The sequence below is a fragment of the Dipodomys merriami genome, unplaced genomic scaffold, assembly GCF_024711535.1.
Source record: "Dipodomys merriami isolate MVZ:Mamm:240054 unplaced genomic scaffold, mDipMer1.0.p SCAF_45, whole genome shotgun sequence".
In the NCBI taxonomy this organism is placed as follows: Eukaryota; Metazoa; Chordata; class Mammalia; order Rodentia; family Heteromyidae; genus Dipodomys; species Dipodomys merriami.
The window spans coordinates 3,229,840-3,252,937 of record NW_027206013.1 but is presented as its reverse complement, the minus strand read 5'-3'; the positions used below and the strand labels follow the sequence as shown (position 1 = coordinate 3,252,937).

At 47.1% G+C, this 23,098-nt stretch overlaps 1 protein-coding gene across 4 annotated transcripts in view; it reads left to right on the top strand.

Annotated features, from left to right (window-relative positions):
- The window catches only part of Arvcf (ARVCF delta catenin family member), a 57,993-nt gene that overhangs the window by 582 nt on the left and 34,313 nt on the right, over positions 1–23,098 (top strand). For all 4 annotated transcript variants that reach the window (XM_069994352.1, XM_069994353.1, XM_069994354.1 and 1 more), the window contains exon 2: positions 5,161–5,214. The gene's annotated coding sequence lies outside the window, so the exon portion shown is untranslated. The remainder of the gene's footprint in view (positions 1–5,160; positions 5,215–23,098) is intronic.

Below are 23,098 nucleotides of genomic sequence, written 5' to 3'. Positions count from 1 at the left end.
GAAACTTTCCTAGGGCCAGAGGGGAGGCGAGGCCGGGGAACTTTAACTAGATCGACACGCCGCGGGAAAACGCGGTGGCATGGCCATGCTGAAGGGATGTTCCAGCATTACTGCTGCTCCTGCTGCCTCCGGGATCAACGCGGAGATTCCCTGGGGATGCCAGTCTAGTGTTGAGGTCTGGGCTCCTCCCCACCTCATCCCTACATAAGCTTTTGGTCACTGGTACTTAGCCAGAGAAGGAGTTGCTTTGAGCCAGAGCCTTTCCTATTTTTAATTTAAAAAATAATTAGTGAGTGCACATAAAACTTGCTCCCCCCACCCCCGCTTTTGTATGCTAATACTGGGGCTTAAACTCAGATCAGGGCTTGAACTCAGGGCTTAGGCACTGTCCTTTACCTTTTCCGTTGAAGGCTAAAGCTCTATTATCACTTGAGCCACAGCTCCTTTCAGCTTTTCTTTTGGTGGCTAATTGGAGATGAGTCTCACAGACTTTCCTTCCCAGGTTGAATTCGAACTGCTATCCTTAGTTCTCAGCCGCCTGAGTAGTTAGAATTATAGGCGTCAGGGACAGGCTGACAGCGAAAACCATTTTTATATCGTGTGTCATGTGTCAGAGTGAACATGGAACCGAAGCCTCTGGGTCTTTCTTCCCTCTAGATTCACATGTATTTAGAAATGACAAAAAGGAGAGGCTGGGAAAGTGGCTTGATGGTAGTGTTTGCCTAGCAGGGATGAAGCTCTGGGTTCAACTTCTCAATAGCACATAAACAGAAAAAGCTCTGGGTTCAATTTCTTAATACCACATGAACAGAAAAAGTGGAAGTCGAATAATATTACCCCTCCTGGTCTAACCAATTGTCCTGCTAAGTCAGAGATGCTGCCCTTGCCCCCTACCATATCTGGGCTGCTTGGCTTCCTGTGTTCACCTAGTATCCTCTCCAGAGGGAGCCCCTTTCTGGTCCCAGACACCCTTTACATTTCTTAGCTTTCCTTAGGGCAGGGCTGAAGTCCTACCCCTGTTTGTGCTGCCCTAAGATTCAGGATTAATTGGTTTCACTCCAAGAGACAGAAAGGACTGGGATAGGGACCTACAACACAAGTTTGAGACAGGCAGGAACAAGGAAATCCCCTGCAGAGCCAGCTGGAACTAGGGGCACCAAAACAGGCACTAGATGTGCTGGAGCTGTCCAGTCCTCATGTCTATCTTGTTCCATACCTAGCCAAAGCACAAGGAAAAGGGGTCTTAGCTCAGGTGGGGTTCAGGATGCATTCTTCCTAAAGAGCCTAGTGGCTAGGAAGTGGGGGAGATCCCCAGGTACCCAAGTAGGTCATAAGCCATTCTCAAGACTGCTTGGCAGTGGCTCTTGAGTGAGAATGTCGAATGTATTTCCTTCCTTCCTTCCTTCTTTCTTTGTTTCTTTCTTTCTCTCTCTTTCTTTCTTCTTCCTTCCCTCCCTCCCCCCTTTCCTCCCTTCTTCCCTCCCTTCTTTCTTTCCTTCTTTCCTTCTTTTTTTTTTTTTCTTGGTCGTGGAGCTTGAACTCTGGGCTTGGGGACTATCCCTCGGCTCTTCAGCTCAAGGTGAGTTCTCTACCGCTTGAACCACAGCACCACTTCCAGTTTTCTAGTGGTTTATTGGAGATAAGAATCTCACAGATTTTCCTGCCTGGGCTGGCTTTGAACCATGATCCTCAGATCTCAGCCTCCTGAGTAGCTAGGATTATAGGCGTGAGCCACTGGCACCCAGCTCTTTTTTTCTTCTTAGGCTTCCCTCAAGACAGTGAGCCCCAGAATTAGGATATGGGATCCTGAATCTTCTTGGGCTGTCCCAGTCAAATAACTAGTCTGCATATCTTAGGCTGTTTCAGTTTGTTGGGAAGGTAATGCCAGAGAGCTGGCAGATACCCTCGAAGGGAGCCCCTATCCTTCTTTCTCCACTGAGGCAACCCTGTCCCTATTTCCAATGAGGGGCTATCAGCCTCTAATAAAGCAGTCAGGAGCTGAGTATGGCCACCAGAGGGCATCAGGCACTACCATAGGACTTCTAGTGGTAAGTAAGACATGTTCCACTCAGCCTCTCCCTATCTGCCAAAACTTACCCTTATGCCCATCTGGGTTGCCAGAGCTCTGTTTCCCATGGGCTGCCCATGGGGTGTGGAGCTGGAGAGGAGTCAGGGATCCTTGGAACAAGGCCTCTTCCTCTTCCTCCTCCACCTCCACCACCACCACCTCCACCTCCACCACCACCACCTCCACCTCCACCACCACCACCACCACCACCATCACCATCTCCTCCTCCTCCTCCTCCTCCTCCTCCTCCTCCTCCTCCTCCTCCTCCTCCTCCTCCTCCTCCTCCTCCTCCTCCTCCTCCTCCTCCTCCTCCTCCTCCTCCTCCTCCTCCTCCTCCTCCTCCTCCTCCCCCTCCTCCTCCTCCTCCTCCTTTTCCCATTCCTGGGGTTTAAACTCAGGGCCTAGGCACTGTCCCTGAGCTTTTTTTGCTCAAGGCTAGCACTCTACAACTTGAACCACAGCGCCACTTCTGGCTTTTTCTGTGTATGTGGTACTGAGGAATCGAACGCAGAGCTTCATGCATGCAAGGCAAGCACTCTACCACTAAGCCACCTTCCTAGCCTTGCAGTACTTTTTTTTTTTTTTTCTGTTAGTTATGGGGCCTGAACTCTTGGCCTGGGCGCTGCCCCTGAATTCTTCAGCTCGAGGGCTAACACTCTACCACTCGAGCCATGGTACCACTTCTGGCTTTTTCTGCTTATATGGTGCTGAGGAATCGAACCCAGGGCCTTGTACATGCAAGGCAAGCACTCTACCACTGAGCCACCTTCCTAGCACCCCTTGCAGTGCTTTTTATACCCAAGGAGAGGCCTGAGGCCAGTTAGATCCTGCTACCACAGCAGGGTCTAAGTATGGACTGTTGTCTTCATGTCCACAGTAGATAGGGATATATGCTCATAATGTGTTCAGTGTCCACTGCAGGAGGAACAGTTTTGTTGTGGTAGATAATGTTGACATTGAGCAGCATTAACTTTCCCTGCCCAATTCTATGCACATGTGCCTATGTTGGCTGCTGGGGCATGTTCCCAGCTACTTGCATTTAGTATCACTTCTGTTCATAGGGCAGAAAGCAAAGAGATCCCACAGGGCTGCAACCTCATGCTTAGGCAGGCTAACCTGATCTTCTCTGGGCCTATGTAGCCCTGAATTGCCTGCCCAGCATGCATAGTCTGGGTCCATCCCAGACTTAGTTTGTACCAATGGGAGCCACCTCACGTAGTCAGTATTTGTGAGATGTAGGCTCACAATCCATGTGAGCCTTGACACATGTCTGTGGAGAACCTGTCTGTTTTTAGAGCTGATAACAAACTCACAGGGTTTTCTATGTGGTAAAACCTACACGAACATTTAAACTAAAAACACAGATGTCCCAGAAATGTCATATTCTGAACAGGGGCTGATTGCTGAGCCTCAGACTAAAGGGTAGGAGCAGGAGAGAGTATCAGTGGGCAGCTCCCACCTACTCCTCATACACCCAGGTATTCCCAGGACATGTCTAACTTAGGCCTCCAGTTCTTCCCTACCCTTGGTTTCCTCCTGACTCCATGATCCTATCCTTATGCCTTATTCACCTCCAATTGAAGCCTTTCCGAATGAAGAAGGAGCTGTTGTGCAGGAAAACCACTTTTGTGACCCAAAGGAAGCTTGAGCAGAGGCTTAGAAAAATTTGGGAACCACTTCAGAGCAGAGAGGAAAGAACTCCCATCGCCCTTCCTTCCAAAAGTGGCCTTTCATCAGTGGCCCATTCCTTCCCATGTATCTTTGCCATCCTGGTTTGCATGACATGAAATGCTCTGGCAGTGTTCCTGAGCTGGATGCCATGAGAGAGGAGAGGGTTTGGAGGTGTGGTTCAGATGACAGAATGCCAGTCAATGAGTGGAAGCATCAAGTACCAAGTTCAAGTCCCAGTCTCAGACAAAAGTAAAGAAATTGAAGCCCAGTCCTAGTGGCTCATGCCTGTAATCCTAGCTACTGAGCAGGCTGAGAGCTGAAGATAGTTTGACACCAGCCTAGGCAGGAAAGTATGTGAGACTCTTATCCCCAATTAACCATAAAAAAGCAGGAAGTAAAGCTGTGGCTCTGAGTGCTAGCCTTGAGCAAAAAAAGCTCAGAGATAATTTTCATGCCCAGAATTCAAGCCCCAGGACTGGCCAAAAAGAAAAAGAGGAAACGTGTCACCAGGATGAGACACAAACTTGGTTCCTTCTTCCCATGGTGGGGCCATGGCCTGAGTGAGTCACTGGCAACACTTTATCCTTTGCTATAGCCCGTACACTGTGCATACTGTAGACTGAAGAGCCAGGTCTCATATCATACCTGGCTAACTCTGGCATTAGTAATCTACCTTCCACTGATGTCTTGGGAACTAGGACCTGCCTTCCCACTCAGGACTGCAGATTTATCCTATTTTTTGTGAGTGTAGTTAATAGTGGATGGACTAGTTCTGGTCAATGTGTACTGTTGCTCAGCTTCATCCTGGGTAGGCACAGCCTCAGGGCTAGACAGGGAAGGATATAAGGGCATCCTTGCCTCCTCTGGTTGGATTTTCTAATGACTCAAGTATGGCCAATAGCCACTGGTTTGATATCTGGCTTGAGGACAAGCCTGTAGTGGCACCAACCTACTAGGTTGCTGGTCATTGTTGACCAGGATGTTAGCTGGGTGTGATCCGTCAGCTTAGGAGAGACATGCTACAGATGTCAGTAGAGGGGTTGAGACCCCTCTTATGAATAACAGTACCCTGAACCTACTTGTGCCTAGTGTAGGAGCTCTCCCTATGTGCTGTTACCAAGACAAAACAGCTCAGCTTTCTGGAATCTTCAAGAAAGAGGTCACTAATAGTTCACACATCTGAACTCTCAGTATTTAGAAATGCTCATGAGGGAAGTTGACCTGAGGTAACTGCAGGACCAGTTGTATATGGGAACAAGAAAGTGCACAAGAGTGCATGGTTACATCCAGAGTGTTGCAGTTGACCTCAGGGTCAGGGATAACCAGCATCCTCCTTGGGTACAGTTAAGATCACCTTAGTCCAGAAGGGTTTACCCTGGCCAGGGTGGCCTTACACATAGTGCCCTCTGATTTTTCCACAGGAGCCAGAGACCACAGAATGAGCATTAGGACATGCTGATCTGCTCTTAAGACAGGTAAGTGGCTGAGGCTATTCCTTCTATACTAGACTGCAGAATTACCCTTCCTAGTGGGCATGGTAGGTATAATTGATAGTGAGTAGACTCTAGTCAGTGTGTCCTCACCCTGGGTGGGCATATCCTTGGGGTTGGACAGGGGCTTGCTGCTGCCCCAGGTTGGATTTTCTAATGACTCAAGTATGGTTAACAGCCACTAGCTTAACATCTGGCTTGAGGACGAGCCTGCAGTGGGACCAGTCTGGTAGATTGCTGGTCAGTGTTGGTCTGGACATTAGGGTGTAATCTTTGTCTCAGCTTGGATGCCAGCCTCAGTGATCTGTATTGAAACAGCCTGCCTAGTCTAGTGCTTACCTCAGCTTTCTTTTCTTTTTTCTTTTTTTCTTTTTTCTTTGGGTCCGGTCGTGGGGCCTGAACTCTGGGCCTGGGCACTGTCCCTCAGCTCTTCAGCTCAAGGCTAGCACTCTACCACTTGAGCCACAGCACTACGTCCGGCTTTTTTCTTTTTGCTTATGTGGTACTGAGGAATCGAACCCAGGACCTCAGGCATGCAAGGCAAGCGCTCTACCACTGAGCCACCCTCCCAGCCCCCTTACCTCAGCTTTCTGATGCCCACAGGATACTGAAACCTCTAGCACAAACTTTGTCTAAAAAGGCCAGATAATTAACATTATGATTTTGTAGATCTTATGGTCTCTGTCATAGCCACACTGCTCTGCCACTGTAGGACAAAAAACAACTGCAGAGGACTGTAACAAATCATGTTCTGCTCTGGCACAGCTAGGGCCATGTGTGCCAACCCCTACTGAGTAGTTATCTTTGTTTTGGGTTCAACTGTTAATTATAGCTGCCAGTTCTAGTAGTGCCCATGTGTAGTACCCAGGAAGTATTGAGAGGCCAAGTTGTCCCTGTGCCCCCCTAGTACTCTCTTAAATGGAAGGGAAATGCTGATACCACTTGAAACCTTGCAATGGTTGCTGTTGGGCAGAGAGGGTAACAGCTACAAAGAATCTCCCTGGTTATTCTCTTGGTTATTTGTTATTTATTTATTTTTTTGTCGGTCCTGGGGCTTGAACTCTGGGCCTGAGCACTGTACCTCAGCTCTTCAGTTCAAGGCGAGCGAGTGCTCTCCCACTTGAGCTACAGCGCCACTTCCAGTTTTCTGGTGGTTTTTTGGAGATAAGAATTTCACGGACTTTCTTGCCCGGGCTGGCTTTGAACAGAGATCCTCAGATCTTAGCCTCCTGAGTAGCTAGGATTATAGGCATGAGCCACCGGTGCCTGTCTCTCCTGGTTATTTTGTGCTGGTACCAAGCTTTAAGGGCCTGGTCATTGTCCCTCAGCTTATTTGCTCAAAGCTGGTGCTCTACTACTTGAGCTATACCCCCATTTCCAGCTTTGTGGTGGTTAGTTAGAGATTAGAGTTTTATGGACGTTCCTACCTTGATCCTGAGTCCTCAGCATCCTGAGTAGCTAGTTAAGGTTACAGTTGTGAGCCCAGGTGCCTCCCTGGTCACTCTATTTCTCCAGTACTAGTGCTCACTCCCTAGCTAGTTATCTGCCCAGCTCCTACTGAGGGCTGACTCTGGGAGGCTTAGCTGATGCCAGGCTTGTAGATTTTCAGTGATACCTAGTGCCGGGGTAGAGGCATGGCCCACAAGGACTGTGTTGGGGAGATGGTAGTAGCCACAGACCCTATACTAAGAGTCATAGCACAAAGGAGGGACAGGGTAGTCTGAGTTGATTTTGCCTTTTCCCAAAGATCTTGGGTATAGAAAACTGCTGGCAGGCTATCCTGGTAGGAACCAGTTCTGTTGCTGACTTCTGTGTTAAAGAGGCAGTCTCTGGTGGGGCATCTAAGTGTTCAGTCCACTGAGCCAGGCGAGCCTCAGGTTGTGTCCAGGGATCACTGGTCTAGAGCATTTAGACTTTGGGATATGACATTGATTGTAGCACAGGTACAGCCTCTGGCAACAGTAGTGGGAAGAAGAGCTAGCCTGCACCCCTTTTAATTCCTCATGAATTCCACCATACCTCATGAAGGCCAGGTTAGCCAGACATTAAATCACAACTCTGGCAATAGCATCTGCAGGAAAGCAGTAGATTAAGCACACCTGAAGCAACCTGATCATTCTCATCTACTCTGCTGTGCTTGCTCCTTTTTTTTTTTTTTTTTTTTTTTGTTGGTCGTGGGGCTTGAACTCTGGGCTTGGTTTCTTTTTCTTTCTTTTCTTTCCTTTTTTCTTTTCTTTTCTTTTCTTTTTTGTCAGTCGTGGAGCCTGAACTCTGGGCCTGGGTGCTGTCCCTCAGCTCTTCAGCTGTAGACTAGCGCTCTACCACTTGAGCCACAGCCCCACTTCTGGCCTTTTCTGCTTATGTGGTGCTGAGGAATCGAACCGAGGGCTTCATGCATACAAGGCAAGCACTCTACCACTCTACCCAGCTCCTGGGCTTGAACTCTGGGCTTGGATGCTGTCCTTGCGCTCTTCAGCTCAAGGCAAGTGCTCTACCACTTGAGGCACAGCACCACTTTCGGTTTTCTAGTGGTTTATTGGAGATAAGAGTCTCATGGACTTTCCTTCTCGGGCTGGCTTTGAACCGTGATCTTCAGATCTCAGCCTCCTGAGTAGCTAGGATTACAGGCATGAGCCACCGGCACCTGGCTGTGCTTGCTCCTTTTCTCCCCCTTTCTCCCTCTTTACTTTCAGTTCCTGGTCTTCTCCCCATCTATCTCTGGTCCTCTCCATTCCTCTTTCTTTCCTCTCTTTCTTCCTTTGTTTTGTTTGCCTGGAGTGTTTGTGATTGATTTTTCAAAACTGCTGTGGTAATTGATTACTCATGTCTGTCCTGGGTGTTAAAGTTAAAAGGTAGCAGCAATATACCATCTCTGCTTTGGTCTAGGCGCCATTTCACAGACTGGCTAGCAGAACTGGGCTCTGGCTTATGGCACCTTGCTGTGTTGAGCCTTGGGATTTGGCCCTGTCTACAAACAAAGGGTGGGGAGTAGGGATGGTAGAAGACTGAGAAGTGTGCCTTGGCCCTAACGTCAGACAGGAGCCGATGATAAGCACCCGTGTGTCTCTCCCCACATCTTTCCTCACTTAGCCTTTGCCCACCAAGTCTAATGCTGGACACTGGCTATTAAAGCCACACCAGGCCCAGCTCTGCCCTTGAGGAGCTCCCTGCTGGTGGGAGATAGAGATAATAATGGGAACACAATGAATAATGGGAACACATTAGGAAACACAATGAATGTGAAGTTGTGAGGTGGTGATGAATAGTGGGACTCCTGGGGAGGCAGCATGGGGGAGGGGGGTGACATACTCTGAGCCAAATCTAGGTGACAAAGGCCAGCGAGGACACATGCCTCTCACTGCATATAAGCTAGCCCTTCCCTTCCCTCTCAGAAATCAGTACCAACCCAACCTGGCCCCCCACCAAGGATCCCCTGTGATTTGATGGGTTTCTCAGCACTTGGTCTAAGTCTTTCTATGTGAAAGATATCAATTCTTTGCTCATCTAACTGCCTGCTGCACATTTTTCTCAGCTTTCTAATCTTTGTTTATGACAGTTTTTGATGTTCAGGAATTTTTCATACTTTGTAGCAAAATGTTGAATATTTTTCTCCTTTTTTAGTTATTCCATTGCTCTGTGCAACTTGTAGCCAGATAAATATGTATCTGTCTTCTAGTAGGTGTTTCCACTTTAGGTTTTTACATCCAAGATTTAATCTATCTAGAATTTATTTTGACATAAATGACAGGCAAGGGTTTACTTTTTTTCTGTTGCATACAAACTGTTTCTTGCATAATAGTGCCTTATGTCACTGGAAATTGGAAATGTTTCGACATCCTCATGTTCTCAGGTTTGCTGTCACTTGTGATGGGTACTCAGTCCTTAGCCAACACTCTCTGCTCTGGTTAAAAAACAGTATCTGGAGCCGGGTGCTGGTGGCTCACGCCTGTAATCCTAGCTAATCAGGAGGCTGAGATCTGAGGATCTTGGTTCAAAGCCAGCCCAGGCAGGAAAGACCGTGAGATTCCTATCTCCAATAAACCACCAGAGGGGCTGGGAAGGTGGCTCAGTGGTAGAGTGCTTGCCTTGCATGCATGAGGCCCTGGGTTCGATTCCTCAGCACCACATAAGCAGAAAAAGCCAGAAGTGGTGCTGTGGCTCAAGTGGTAGAGTGCTTGTCTTGAGCTGAAGAGCTGAGGGACAGCGCCCAGACCTAGAGTTCAAGCCCAGGACTGGCAAAAAAAAAAACACCAGAAAATCGGAAGTGGTGCTGTAGCTCAAGTGGTAGAGTGCTTGCCTTGAGGTGAAGAGCTGAGGGATAGCACCCAGGCCCAGAGTTCAAGCCCCATGACTGACAAAAAAAAAAAAAAAACAGTATCTGGGGAGGGATGTGTGGCACCATCAGATTTTGTTTTCGGAGTCCCAATCATATGGCATATATACTTGTATGGATGTTGACTGAGCCACTGCAGGTTCCCCTGGAGTTGGTGGTATTTGCACAGGTTGACCCTCTCAGCATGGTTGAGCACAGGTCCGGCCTGATCGCTCAACAGGGATCCTATCCCATAACCTCAAAAGTACCTTGATTCAACTTACATGTGTCTGGATCTTTTTTTTTTTTTTTTTGGGTCCGGTCATGGGGCCTGAACTCTGGGCCTGGGCACTGTCCCTCAGCTCTTCAGCTCAAGGCTAGCGCTCTACCACTTGAGCCACAGCGCCACTTCCGGCTTTTTTCTTTTTGCTTATGTGGTGCTGAGGAATCGAACCCAGGGCCTCGAGCATGCAAGGCAAGCGCTCTACCACTGAGCCACCTTCCCAGCCCCACGTGTCTGGATCTTTAATGCTATGTGCTGACTATGGTTGGTGAAAGCCTTACCCAAGTTTGAGTTATTTCCTGGCCAGGTCCTCACACATGTCTTGTTTGTGTCCTAGTTCTGGTGAACAAGATGAACACAGTCAGCCATACAAGGACCTAGCCCACATGGCTGGCCAGGCTAATGCAGGCAGCTGCCTTCACCCTGCCACCCCTTGCTCAGGATGATTTGTGGCTGGTGGCATGACCCTTGCTGCAGGGTCAAACTGGCATGCCCTGTAGTACTGTGGCCACCAGGTGAGATCCCTGGCTGTGCCTGAGGGTTCTCCTGAGCAGTGTTGAAGTCTGCTATGGGATGGCTATTTTGGTACCCACCTCCCACTCCCATACTTACCCAGCCTCCCCAGCCTTGCTTGCCTTCCTGGAGCAACCCTGCCTTCCATGGCCTCTGTTTGGGCTTCACATAGTCACTTCAGAGTGTACTCACCTTCGCTGCCTGGACTGATCTTGGGAATCTACTCATAAAACCCCTTGAAACTCCTGGACACAGGCTGGGTGCTCCTGTCCGCTGTGAGACCCAGGAATTGTCTCAGCCGAGTAGGAAGCCTACAGGAAGGTCCTGTATCTTACTCAGGCTTGAAGAACCTTGAGTCCCAGGCTTTTTTGGCCCAAACCATTTTCACTCTCCTTGACATTTTCATTAGGCTGCTCATGCTTCTGATTGTACTTGCTGCTCTCTGCATTTTGCCAGATAATGAGACTACAGAGATGGCTTCCAACAGTGTCTTCCTTGGAACCTGCCATTTATGCCCTAGAGGGAGGGGCTGAGTGCCCCTATGACCAGTTCCAGCTGGATGGGATCTGGGCCATTATGTGCAGAGGGGCACCGAGTGTACAAGATGGGGAAACTGAGGCCTGGGCCATTGAGGACTCTGGGGTGGCATGGGTGGAGGGTCTCAGCCTGGGCAGGCCTACCCTTCAAAAGTAAATTTCTTTTCTCCAAGGATCCAGCACATATCCCAGGCCTGGAGTCAAGGCGTTGGCTTGTTGATGCCACAGATGTTCCTCTGGCATTCAGCTGGGCCAGGCTCCCCTGTGTGCCCAGGAGACATGAGACCAATGGACTGAGGCTGAGTATCTGAAGTACCAGCATCCCTCTTTGTACCTTTAATTATTTAAAAATAGATCAGTATCTGCTTGCTTACAGAAAAGGTGGAAAATGAAAAAGGAGGTCATGTTTAACTATGTCCACAGCCCAGCTCAGTCTGTCCTTTACCATGTGGGGTTTTGGATTTTGTTTTTGTCTTTTTGTGGTGCTGAGAATGGACTCTGGGGGTATTGTGCATCCTAGGCAAGCACTTGGTCACCAAGCCACAACTCAGCCTTTCCATGAAGCTTGCTAGTCTGATATAGGTTGTGGTCCCATCGTCCCCTCACTGCATTTTCTATTGCTGCTCTTCAAATATGTGGCCAATGCAAGTGGGAGCAGATGGGATCCTCTCCCTTTACTTACATGTTATGCAGAGTTCGACCAGCCTCTCCTGTGACACACCTTGCTTCCCCCACCCCCTCTTCATCCTTTCCCTTTTCCCAGACAGGCTTTCGGAAACATGTCCTGTCATGCACATTTCTACTCTTCTCAGTTCTCACAATCAGGGTGGCTGTGGTAAACATCTCATGCACCAGAGCTCTTTTCTCTCTTTGCACAATTTGGGCTTGGGCTTGACCTTGAGGTCCTAGCAGAGCATGGATATGTATACTGAGAGCAGAGATATGATGGGGAGAATTAGACTTCTATGAGGATTAGGAGAGAAGCCATGAGGGTAGGGGGGCTACAATAGCTTTTCTCTTGAGACAGGCCCACATCTGTAGGTGGGGCTTTACCTGAAACCTACAGAAGACTGGTCCCCTCTGGGAAGACAAGACAGGCTAGGGAACCACACCATCAGTGAAGCATTCTCATCTATAAAATGGGAGTCTAGACCCTCTTGAAGACACCCCCCTTCCAAAAAAAGAGAGGGAACTCCACTCCTGATAGTGTATTAGAAACTTGGACCTACCCACTAGGCTCTTCTTTATCCCCAGGTTGGCCTCCCCAGGCTTAGCACTGTCAGCAGTATCAGATGAACACTTAGCAAATAAGAGACTAGGGACCCTCACAGTGAGCAGCAGCCAGAGAGCTGAGTCCCCTGTGCATAGCTGGTGGCTCCTCAACTTCCCTACCCCTATGCAGAGGGATTTGTTGAGAGGGACTCTAGAACTTACCGAGGAATTGACTGTGCTCCTCAGAGCATTCTGTGGGCTACCCAGTCTGTTCACTATGGAAAGAGTAGTATATTGAGGTCCTGGCTGGTATATTGAGGGGCTGACTGGATGATAGGTGGGAAGAGGATCAGGATGAGGAAGGGGGTAAGGATGGAGGGGACAAGAGAGGAATAAAAAGGAGAAATAAGGGGACAAAGAGATGTGGAATATGAGGTAGGTATGTAAGGGGAAGATACACAGGTGGGTGTGGCGGCCCAGGGATGTGTTCATACTAGCTACATACTAACAGAACTGGGGCTGCTGGAAAGTGGGCTTTTCTGGACACACTGGGGAAAGGAGGCTGTGAGTCCTGGGATTCCTGACCTTCAAGACACATTACAATATAAGCTTCACTTGTTTATCTGAGAAAGGGGGGGGGGCTCCTCACGGATATCCACAGGGCAAGTGACCTGTTCCGTGGCCCTGGAGAAGATAAGAATATGTGGCCAGGACCTTGTGTGGATCTATCTTCCTCCTCTCCACTGAAGCTTCACCTACCACCCTACCCATTGTAGTCCCTGGCTGAGGCCAGGAACTTGGCTAACACTAAGATCACCCTCCTGGGCCTCACAGCATGTGTTCTGCATCTTATATCTGGGATAGCCAACTCAGTGAGCAGAACAGCCTCCCTGTCAGACCTGCCCCAGCCAAGCACATCTCTTCTCCATCTTACTGGTGACATTTCCTTGACATTTGCCCATCTACAGGGAGCTATTGTTTGTGAGGAAACCAAGTCAGTGGGTATCTGTGTTTGAAAAATAAATTCCAGGTGTTTATTCACCAAACCCATAAAACAGAGGTGTGTGTGTATGTGTAATGTAAATATATTTATATATATTTATTTACATAATATATTTATATAAAGTATATAAATATATTTGTATATCTATTTAGCTAAAGTGATAGAGAAGTTTTATTACACCAGAAATATGGAAGAAAAAGAGATTATGTGGGATAGATATGCTGCAGAAGACAGCTCATCGGCAAACATCTTTTGTTGTCTCCTAGTTAATTTTAAATTGTCTTTGTGCTCACCGATTTTTCCCTCTTCTGAGCCAGGGACTTCACAGGTTCAGTATTGTTTGGGTTGAGACTGGGTGAGGCCAGAGGGCAAATCGCCAAGGGGTAAGCCATCTGTGATAGTGACCCATTCAGGCAGCCTTGGAGTCCAGTGCATAGGCGGGCATAGTCATTATCATCATGGTTGTCGTTGTGGTCGTGGTTGTCGTCATCATCTTCATCATCTTCCTCCTCCTCTTTCTTCCCCTTCTCCCCTTTCTCCTCTCCTACCTAGGGTGGCCTCAGATCATGATCCTCCAGATCTCAGCCTCATGAGTAGCCATGATACAAACCTGAGCCACTATCACCTAGTTCTACCAGCCACACTTCTTATCCATACCCACCTCAACTCTGAAGACTGCTTGGGTGACCTACCCCTGATTGTCCTAAATGTGGAGGTCCCAAAATACCGTTTAAGGTCCTACTGCAGTTCCAAGATGGTCTTTCTCCTGATATTTTCTCAATGTTCCACACAAACTGGTCCCAGGATATGGTGTGAGCTGATTCTTTGGGATATACGTTGTACTGCTTTTTTGCCTGGGCACTGCACTTGTTTTCACTTCCTTAGAGCAGCAAAAGAAATCCAAGTGTCTGCTATAAGCCAACTGGCAGCTGCCCAGTTCTGGCTTGTAATCCAGCAGAGGCCAAAGCGATCTTGTTTCCCCCAGTCTGACCTTCTTTCTGGTGTGCAGGGGAAGGTTTAGATTTTTGTAAATCTTCTTTTCCCAAGCAGTGGTGAAGGCACAATAAGGAACTTCACAGTGTCCTAGCCTATCAGGTTAATTTCAAATCTTGTCCTCTCTGAACTTACATATCTATTAGTAATTTCCAGCTGGGCACCAGTGGCTCATGCTTGTAATCCTAACTGCTTAGGAGGCTGAGACCTGAGGATTGAAGTTTGAAGCCAGGCCTGGGATGGAATGTCCATGAGACTTTTATTTCCAGTTAGCCAGCAAAAAGCTGAAAGTGGAGCTGTGGCTCAAGTGGTAGAGCACCAGCCTTGAGAAGAAAAAAAAAAGCTCAGGGGTAGCACCCAGACCCTGAGTTCAAGCCTCAGGACTGAAAAAAGAAAAAAGAAAATCTCAGTTGTAGGATGTGAATTTCATCCCTTTAATTTCCATATTCTATTGGTCATTTTGGTTTGGGGACTTAGATGCCTGTGTGCTCACCTGTTTCAGGTTTGTTTTGGTTTATTAGTATTCATTCTTTGTTGTTTGATAATGAAAATAGTTTAAGACTATAAATTGAATTTATTACTGAGTACATCTTCAACTATAATCTGTACTTTTTTGGGTTTGGTTTTTTTTTTTTTTTTTTTTGCCAGTATTGGGGCTTGAACTCAGGGCTTCTTGCTCAGTCTTTCCTTTCCTTTTCCTTTTCTTTTCCGTGCTGGTACCACTGCTTGTGGGCACTGTCCTTTAGCTTTTGTGTTAAAGCTAGAACTCTTCCACTGGAGCCACAGCTTCATTTCTGGCTTTTTGGTGGTTAACTAGAAATGAGTCTCACAGACTTTCCTGTCCAGTGTTGGATTGAAATTGCAGTCCTCAGATCACTGTCTTTTGAGTAGCTAGGACTACAGGTGTGAGCCATATTCTTACTATTGGCTTTTTGCTGGTTATTTGGAAGTAAGAGTCTCTCTCAGATTTGTCTACCTAGGCCGACTCCAAAAAGCAATTTGTCTTGGGTGCTGTTGGCTCATACCTATAATCATAGCTACTTGGTTGGCTGAGATCTGAGGATCACAGTTTGAAGCCAGCCCAGACAGTAAAGTCCGTAAGACTCTTATCTCCAATAAACCATTCAGAAAAAGCTGGAAGTGCCGAGCACCAGTTACTCACGCCTGTAATCCTAGCTACTCAGGAGGTTGAGATCTGAGGATCGCTGTCAAAGCCAGCTTGGGCAGGAAAGTCCAGGAAATTCTTATCTCCAGTAAACCACCAGAAAACCGGTAGTGGTTCTGTAGCTCAAGTGGTAGAGTGCTAGCCTTGAGCTGAAGAGCTGAGGGACAGCACTCAGGCCCAGAGTTCAAGCCCCACGAGTGACAAAAAAAAAAAAAAGAAAAAGCTGGAAGTGGCTCTGTGGCTCAAGTAGTAGAGTGCTAGTCTTGGGGAAAAGAAGCTCAGGGACTGCACCCAGGCCTTGAGTTCAAGCCCCAGTACCTGCAAAATAAATAAATAAATAAGCAATTCTCATCTCTCATCATACTGAGTAGGATTATAATTATGAGCCACTGACACTGGGCTCCCCCCTATCCACAATGGGATCTTGTTATGTTACCCAAGTTGGCCTGAAGTTTCCTGGGCTTAAGTAATCGTCCTGCTTCAGCATCCCAAATAGCTGGGCTACAGGAATTTGCCATTATATTCAGATAATTTGTACATTGTGTGTGCGTGTGTACGTGTGTGCATGTGTGTGTGGGGGGGGGTCCTGGGCTTTTGTGCTCAAGCTTAGTGTTTTACCGTTTTGGGCTGCAGCACCATTTCCAACTTTTTGGTTAATTGGAATAAGAGTCTCATGGACTTTCCTGCCCAGGCTGGCTTTGAACTGTGATCCTTAAATCTCAGCCTCCTGAGTAGCTAGCTAGGATTATATGGTGAGCCAGGGACACCTGACAATTTGTGCATTTTATTTTATTGTCGGTTGTGGGTCTTGAACTCTGGGGTTGGGCACTATCCCTGAGCTCTTCAATTCAAGACACTGCTCTACCACTTGAGCCACAGTGCCTCTTCCATTATTGTTATTGTTATTATTTGTCATAGAGCTTGAACTTTGAACTCTGGACTTGGGTGTTGTCCCTCAGCTCTTCAGCTTAAGGCTAACACTCTACCACTTTAGCCACAGTGCCACTTCTGGGTTTCTGGTGGTTATTTGGAGATAAGAGTCTCATGGACTTCCCTGCCTGGGCTGGCTTTGAACTGCGATCCTCAGATCTCAGCCTCCTGAGTAACTAGGATTACAGGTGTGAGCCACCGGTACCCGGCTATGCATTTTAATGTGTGGTATATAAGTAACATAAGTCCATCTTATTCTCATATTTATTGTACAAAAATTTAAATTTTTGGCTGTAAGGAATGGGAATGTGCTTTAGTGGTAGAGTGCTTGCTTAGCATGCATGAAGCGCAGGGTTCAATTCCTCAGCACCACATAAACAGAAAAAGTCAGAAGTAGTGCTGTGGCTCAAGTGGTAGTGTGCTAGCCTTGAGCAAAAGAAGCTCAGGGACAGTGACAAGGTCCTGAGTTCAAGCCCCAGGACTGGCAAAAAAAAAAAAAATCTTGCCTGTACTTGAGCTTGAACTTAGGGTCTTGCTTTTGCTTGCCTTGCTTCTTAACTGGCACTGTGCACTTGAGCTCCACTTCCACCATGACTTTTTGCTGGTGTGTGTGTGTGTGTGTGTGTGTGTGTGTGTGTGTGTGTGTGTGTGTGTGTGTGTGTGTGTGTGTGTGTGTGTGTGTGTGTGTGTGTGTGTGTGTGTGTGTGTGTGTGTGTGTGCATATGTATGTGCACCTTGGCCGAGGTCTTGAACTCAGGGCTTTTGCTCTGTTTAGCTTTTTCACTCAATGCTTGTGTTCTACCACTTCATCCATACTCCCACTTTTGGCTTTTTACTGGTTAATTAGAGATAAGAGTCTCACATATTTCCCTGCCTGAACTGGCTTCAAACCATGATTCTCAGATCTCAGTCTCCTGAGTATCTAGGATTACAGATATGAGACACTGGCTTCTGGTTGCATATATGTTTTTGATAATATCCATCCTAATGGACTTAAGAAGATAATTCATTCTGCTTTTTTTTTACTTGATCTGCCTCTAATGACTAGAAATATCATTTCATGTGTTGGCTATTTGCGTATCTTCAGAGAAATATCCATTCAGCTCTTTGCCCAATTTTAACTGGGCAGAACTGAGTGCATAACAGTGTGTGTGTGTGTGTGTGTGTGTGTGTGTGTGTGTGTGTGTGTGTGTGTGTGTGTGTGTATCTTAAATTCTAGGGGTTCTTTTAATAATATTTTGGGTATTATTCCCTTATCAGGTATATGATTTACAAATCTTTTATTCCATTGTGTGGATTGTCTTTTAACTCTGTTTTTGGTATCTTTGATGAACAGACTTTTTTGTTTTTGTCAGCCATGGGGCTTGAACTCTGGGCCTGGGTGCTGTTCCTCAGTTCTTCAGCTCATGGCAAGTGCTCTACCACTTGAGCCACAGGGCCACTTCCAGTTTTCTGGTGGTTAATTAGAGATAAGAGTCTCACAGACTTTCCTGCTGGAGCTGGCTTTGAACCGTGATCCTCAGATCTCAGCCTCCTGAGTATCTAGGAATACAGGTGTGAGCCACCAGCCTGGCTTTTTTTTTTTTTTTTTGTAGTACTGGGGTTTGAAGCTAGGTCCTTGTACGTGCTAAGCAAGTGCTCTATCGCTTGATCTACACCCCTAGCAGCATGAACAGACACTTCAAATTTTGATATAGTTCACTTTTTGTTGTTGTTTTGCACAAGTGTGTGTGTCTATGTGTGTGTGTGTGTATGTGTGTGTGTGTGTATTTGCTGGTACTGGGGCTTGAACTCAGGGCCTGGGTGCTATCTCTTAGTCTCAGTCTCAGCTTTTTCTCTCAAGGCTGTTGCTCTACCACTTTAGACATGCCTCCACTTTTGACTTTTTTGCTGGTAAATTGGAGATAAGACTTCCTCAGATTAGTGTCCTAGAGCTGGCTTTAAACTTTAATCCTCAAATTTCAGCATCCTAAGTGGTTAGGATTATAGGTATGAGCCACCAGTGCCCAGCTTGTTGGGAAGTTTTGGTGGTTTTTTGCTTTTTTGTTTTTATTTTTGTGCATCATAGGTCTTGAACTCTGGGCCTGGGTGCTGGCCCTGAGTTCTTCAGCTCAAGGCTAGCACTTTACCACTTGAGCCACAGTGCTACTTCCAGTTTTCTGGTGGTTAATCGGAGATAAGAGTCTCACGGACTTTCCAGTCTGGGCTGGTTTTGAACTGTTATCCTCAGATTTCAGCCTCCTGAGCAGCTAGGATTACAGGTGTGAGCCACTGGCCTGGTGATACATTATATTCTTACAACATTTTTTTTTTGGGGGGGGGTCCGGTCGTGGGGCCTGAACTCTGGGCCTGGGTGCTGTCCCTCAGCTCTTCAGCTCAAGACTAGCACTCTACCACTTGAGCTATAGTGCCACTTCCGTCTTTTTTTTTCTTTTTGCTTATGTGGTGCTAAGGAATCGAACCCAGGGCCTTATGCATGGAAGGCAAGCGCTCTACCACTGAGCCACCTTCCTAGCCCCTTATAACATTTTTTTTTTTTTTTTTGTCGGTTGTGCGACTTGAACTCTGGGCCTGGGCGCTGTCCCTCAGCGCTTCAGCTCAAGGCGAGCACTCTACCACTTGAGCTACAGCGCCACTTCCGGTTTTCTGGTGGTTTATTGGAGATAGGAGTCTCACGGTCTCTCCTGCCCGGGCTGGCTTTGAACCGCGATCCTCAGATCTCAGCCTCCTGAGTAGCTAGGATTACAGGCGTGAGCCACCAGTGCCCAGCTTCCTTATAACATTTTTTATGTCTATCCTAGGGCTTGAACTTAGAGCCTGAGCACTATCTCTGTCAAGATTAGAGCTCACTCTCTTGAGCCACAGCTCTACTTCCAGCTTTCTGGTGGTTAATTGGAGATAACCATAAGCAATTCCACTCCTCGGCACTTACCTAAATGATTATAAACAAGGCTACACTAAAGCTATCAGCACAAGTATGTTTGTTGCAACATTATTTACCATAACTAAAATGTGGAAACGGGCTGGGAAGGTGGCTCAGTGGTAGAGCGCTTGCCTTGCATGCATGAGGCCCTAGGTTCGATTCCCCAGCACCACATAAGCAAAAAGAAAAAAGCCGGAAGTGGCGCTGTGTCTCAAGTGGTAGAGCGCTAGCCTTGAGCTGAAGAGCTGAGGGACAGTGCCCAGGCCCAGAGTTCAGGCCCCACGACTGGACCCAAAATAAATAAAATAAAATAAAATGTGGATACAACCCAGATGCCCCTCAGTAGATGAGTGGATCAAGAAAATGTGGTATATATACACAATATAATTTTTTTTTGTTATTGTTGGTTGTGGGGCTTGAACTCAGGGCCTGGGGGCTGTTCCTGAACCTCTTTGTGTTCAAGGCTAGCACTGTACCACTTGAGCCACAGCACCACTTCCAGTTTTTTTTTTTTTTTTTTTTTTTGTCGGCCGTGGGGCTTGAACTCTGGGCCTGGGCGCTGTCCCTCAGCTCTTCAGCTCAAGGCGAGCGCTCTACCACTTGAGCTACAGCGCCGCTTCCGGTTTTCTGGTGGTTTATTGGAGATAGGAGTCTCACGGTCTCTCCTGCCCGGGCTGGCTTTGAACCGCGATCCTCAGATCTCAGCCTCCTGAGTAGCTAGGATTATAGGCGTGAGCCACCAGCGCCCGGCTCACTTCCAGTTTTTGAGTGGTTAATTGGAGAGAAAAGTCTCATGGGGACTTTCTTGCTCTGGCTGGTTTTGAACAACAATCTTCAGATCTCAGCCTCCTGAGTAGCTAGGATTACAGGTGTGAGCCTCCAATGCCCGGCTACATAATGGAATTCTATACTTCCATCAGAAAGAATGACATTGCCCCATTTGTAAGGAAATGGAAAAACTTAGAAAATATCATATTAAGTGAAGTAAGCCAGAACCAGAGAAACATAGCCTCCATGGTTTCCCTCATTTGTAAGAATTATATATCAAGAATAGTCCTAGCAGAGGATCACAATAGGTCCGATAGCTATGTACATATGACCCTATAAGATGATGCTAATTGGGGGCTGGGAATGTGGCTCAGTGGTAGAGTGGTTGCCTTGCATGCCTGAGGCCCTGGGTTCGATTCCTCAGAACCACATAAGCAGAAAAAGCCAGAAGTGGCACTGTGGCTCCAGTGGTAGAGCGCTAGCCTTGAGCTGAAGAGCTGAGGGCCAGTGCCCAGGCCCAGAGTTCAGGCCCCATGACCGGACCCCCCCCCCCAAAAAAAAAAAGATGATGCTAATTGAAATGGACTCCAAGATATGGAAACAAGAGGTCTTTTTGTTGTTGTTTTTGTTTTTAATATACTGTGTAAAGTTATTTCTTTTTTCTTTTGCTTTCCCCCCCTTTGGTTTATCTCCTGTTGTCACTGTTTTTGATTTTGTGTCTTGTATATATGTGTATCTGATTTGGGGAAGGGAAGGGGAATAACAAAATGGTGAGACAAAGGACAAAGGATGAACCAATGCAATAGTGATACTCACAAGACACTACGTTGGAAATAAACTTTACAACTTGAGAGGGAGGGAGTCAGGGGGAGGGAAAGTGGAAGAAAATTAGGGAGGGAGTAACACTGATTGACAAGAAATGTACTCATTACCTTAAGTAACTATAACTGTTCTGTAACATCACCTTTACAATTAAATTCAATTTAAAAAAATTATGGGGGGAAGAAAGGGTCTTGTGGGCTGGGCTGGCCACTGGAGGCTCACACCTATAATCCTAGCTACTCATAAGGCTGAGATCTGAGGATTGCAGTTTGAAGCCAAGGAAGTCCCCAGGAGACTTTTTATCTCCAATTAATCACTCAAAAACGGGAAGTGGCACTGTGGCTTAAAGTGGTAGAGTGTTACCCTTGAGCAAAAGAGCTAAGAGACAGTGCCTAGGCTCTGAAGTCAAGCCCAGGACCAACAAAAAAGATTAATTAAAAAAAAAATCTCATGGGGCTGGGAATATGGCTTAGTGGTAAAGTGCTTGTCTAGCATGCGTGAAGCCTTGAGTTTGATTCTTCAGTACCACATAAACAAAACAAAATGAAACAAAACAAAAAAAATGCCAGAAATGGTGCTGTGGCTCAAGTGATCTTAGAGTGTTAGCCTTGAGCAAAAGAAGCTCAGGGACAGTACAAGGTCCTGAGTTCAAGCCTCAGGACTGGCAAAAAAAAAAAAAAAAAAAAGACCTCATGGAAGCTGGGTGCTGGTAGCTCATGCCTGTAATCCTAGCTACTCAAGAGGCTGAGATCTGAGGATCACAGTTCAAAACAAGCCCTGACAGGAAAGTCCATGAGACTCTTTCTTATCTACAATTAACCACCAGAGGGGCTGGGAAGGTGGCTCAGTGGTAGAGCACTTGCCTTGCATGCATGAGGCCCTGGGTTTGATTCCTCAGCACCACATAAGCAGAAAAAGCCACAAGTAGTGCTGTGGCTCAAGTGGTAGAGTACTAGCCTTGAGCTGAAGAGCTGAGGTACAGCACCCAGGCCCAGAGTTCAGGCCCCATGACCGGACCCCCCCCCCAAAAAAAAATAATAATAAATAAACCACCAGAAAACTGGAAGTGGTGCAGTGGCTCAAGTGGTAGAGTGCTTCCCTTGAGCTGAAGAGCTCAGGGACAGCGCCCAGGCCCAGAGTTCAAGCCGCATGACTGACCAAAAGTAAAAATAAAAAAATCTCTTGGATTTTTCTGCCCAGGCTGGCGTCAAGCTTTGATCCTTAAATCTCAATCTGAGTAATGAGCATTATAGGTCTGAGCCACCAGTGCCTGGCTCTTATAACTTTTATTAAAGTATAATTATAGTTATCCATGACTGTACTTTCTCAGCCTATTTCTTCCTCCTCCTCCTCCTCCTCCTCCTCACTTTCTCAGCCTATTTCTTCCTCCTCCTCCTCCTCCTCCTCCTCCTCCTCCTCCTCCTCCTCCTCTTCTCCTTCTTCTTCTTCTTCCTCCTCTTCTTCTTCTTCTTCTTCTTCCTCTTCTTCTTCCTCTTCCTCTTCTTCTTCTTCTTCCTCTTCTTCTTCTTCTTCCTCTTCTTCCTCCTCCTCCTCCTCCTCCTCCTCCTCCTCCTCCTCTTCTTCCTCCTCCTCCTCCTCCTCCTCCTCCTCCTCCTCCTCCTCCTCCTCCTCCTCCTTCTTCTTCCTCTTCTTCTTCTTCTTCCTCTTCTTCCTCTTCTTCTTCCTCCTCTTCCTCTTCTTCCTCTTCTTCTTCCTCCTCTTCTTCTTCTTCTTCTTCCTCTTCTTCCTCCTCCTCTTCCTCCTCCTCCTCCTCCTCCTCCTCCTCCTCCTCCTCCTCCTCCTCCTCCTCCTCCTCCTCCTCCTCCTCCTCCTCCTCTTCCTCCTCCTCCTGCTGCTGCTGCTGTTCTGGGGCTTGAACTCAGGACCTGGGCACCATCCCTGAGCTTCTTATGCTCAAGGCTAATATTCTGAGGAATTGAACCCAGGGCTTTATTCATACTAGGCAAACACTCTACCACTAAGTCACATTCCCAGCCCTCTCAGCCTATTTTATGAGTAAATTTTATTATAGGTATGTACGTATTGGAAAGTATATATTAGATTTTTTTGTTTATTTTTTGTTAGTCATGGGGCCTGAACTCTGGGCCTGGGTGCTATCCCTCAGCTCTTTAGCTCAAGTCTAGTACTCTACCATTTGAACTACAGCACCAGTTCTGGATTTTTCTGCTAATGTGGTGCTGAGGAATTGAACCTAGGGCCCTATGCATGCAAGGCAAGCATTCTACCACTGAGCCACCTTCCCAGACACTATATTAGATTTGTTATTGTGCAGTTTTGAAGAGAGGGATTATGTGTTTACAATGTATTTCCATTGATAAGAAAGAACTACTTGGGCTGGGAAGGTGGCTCAGTGGTAGAGCGCTTGCCTTGCATGCATAAGGTCCTGGA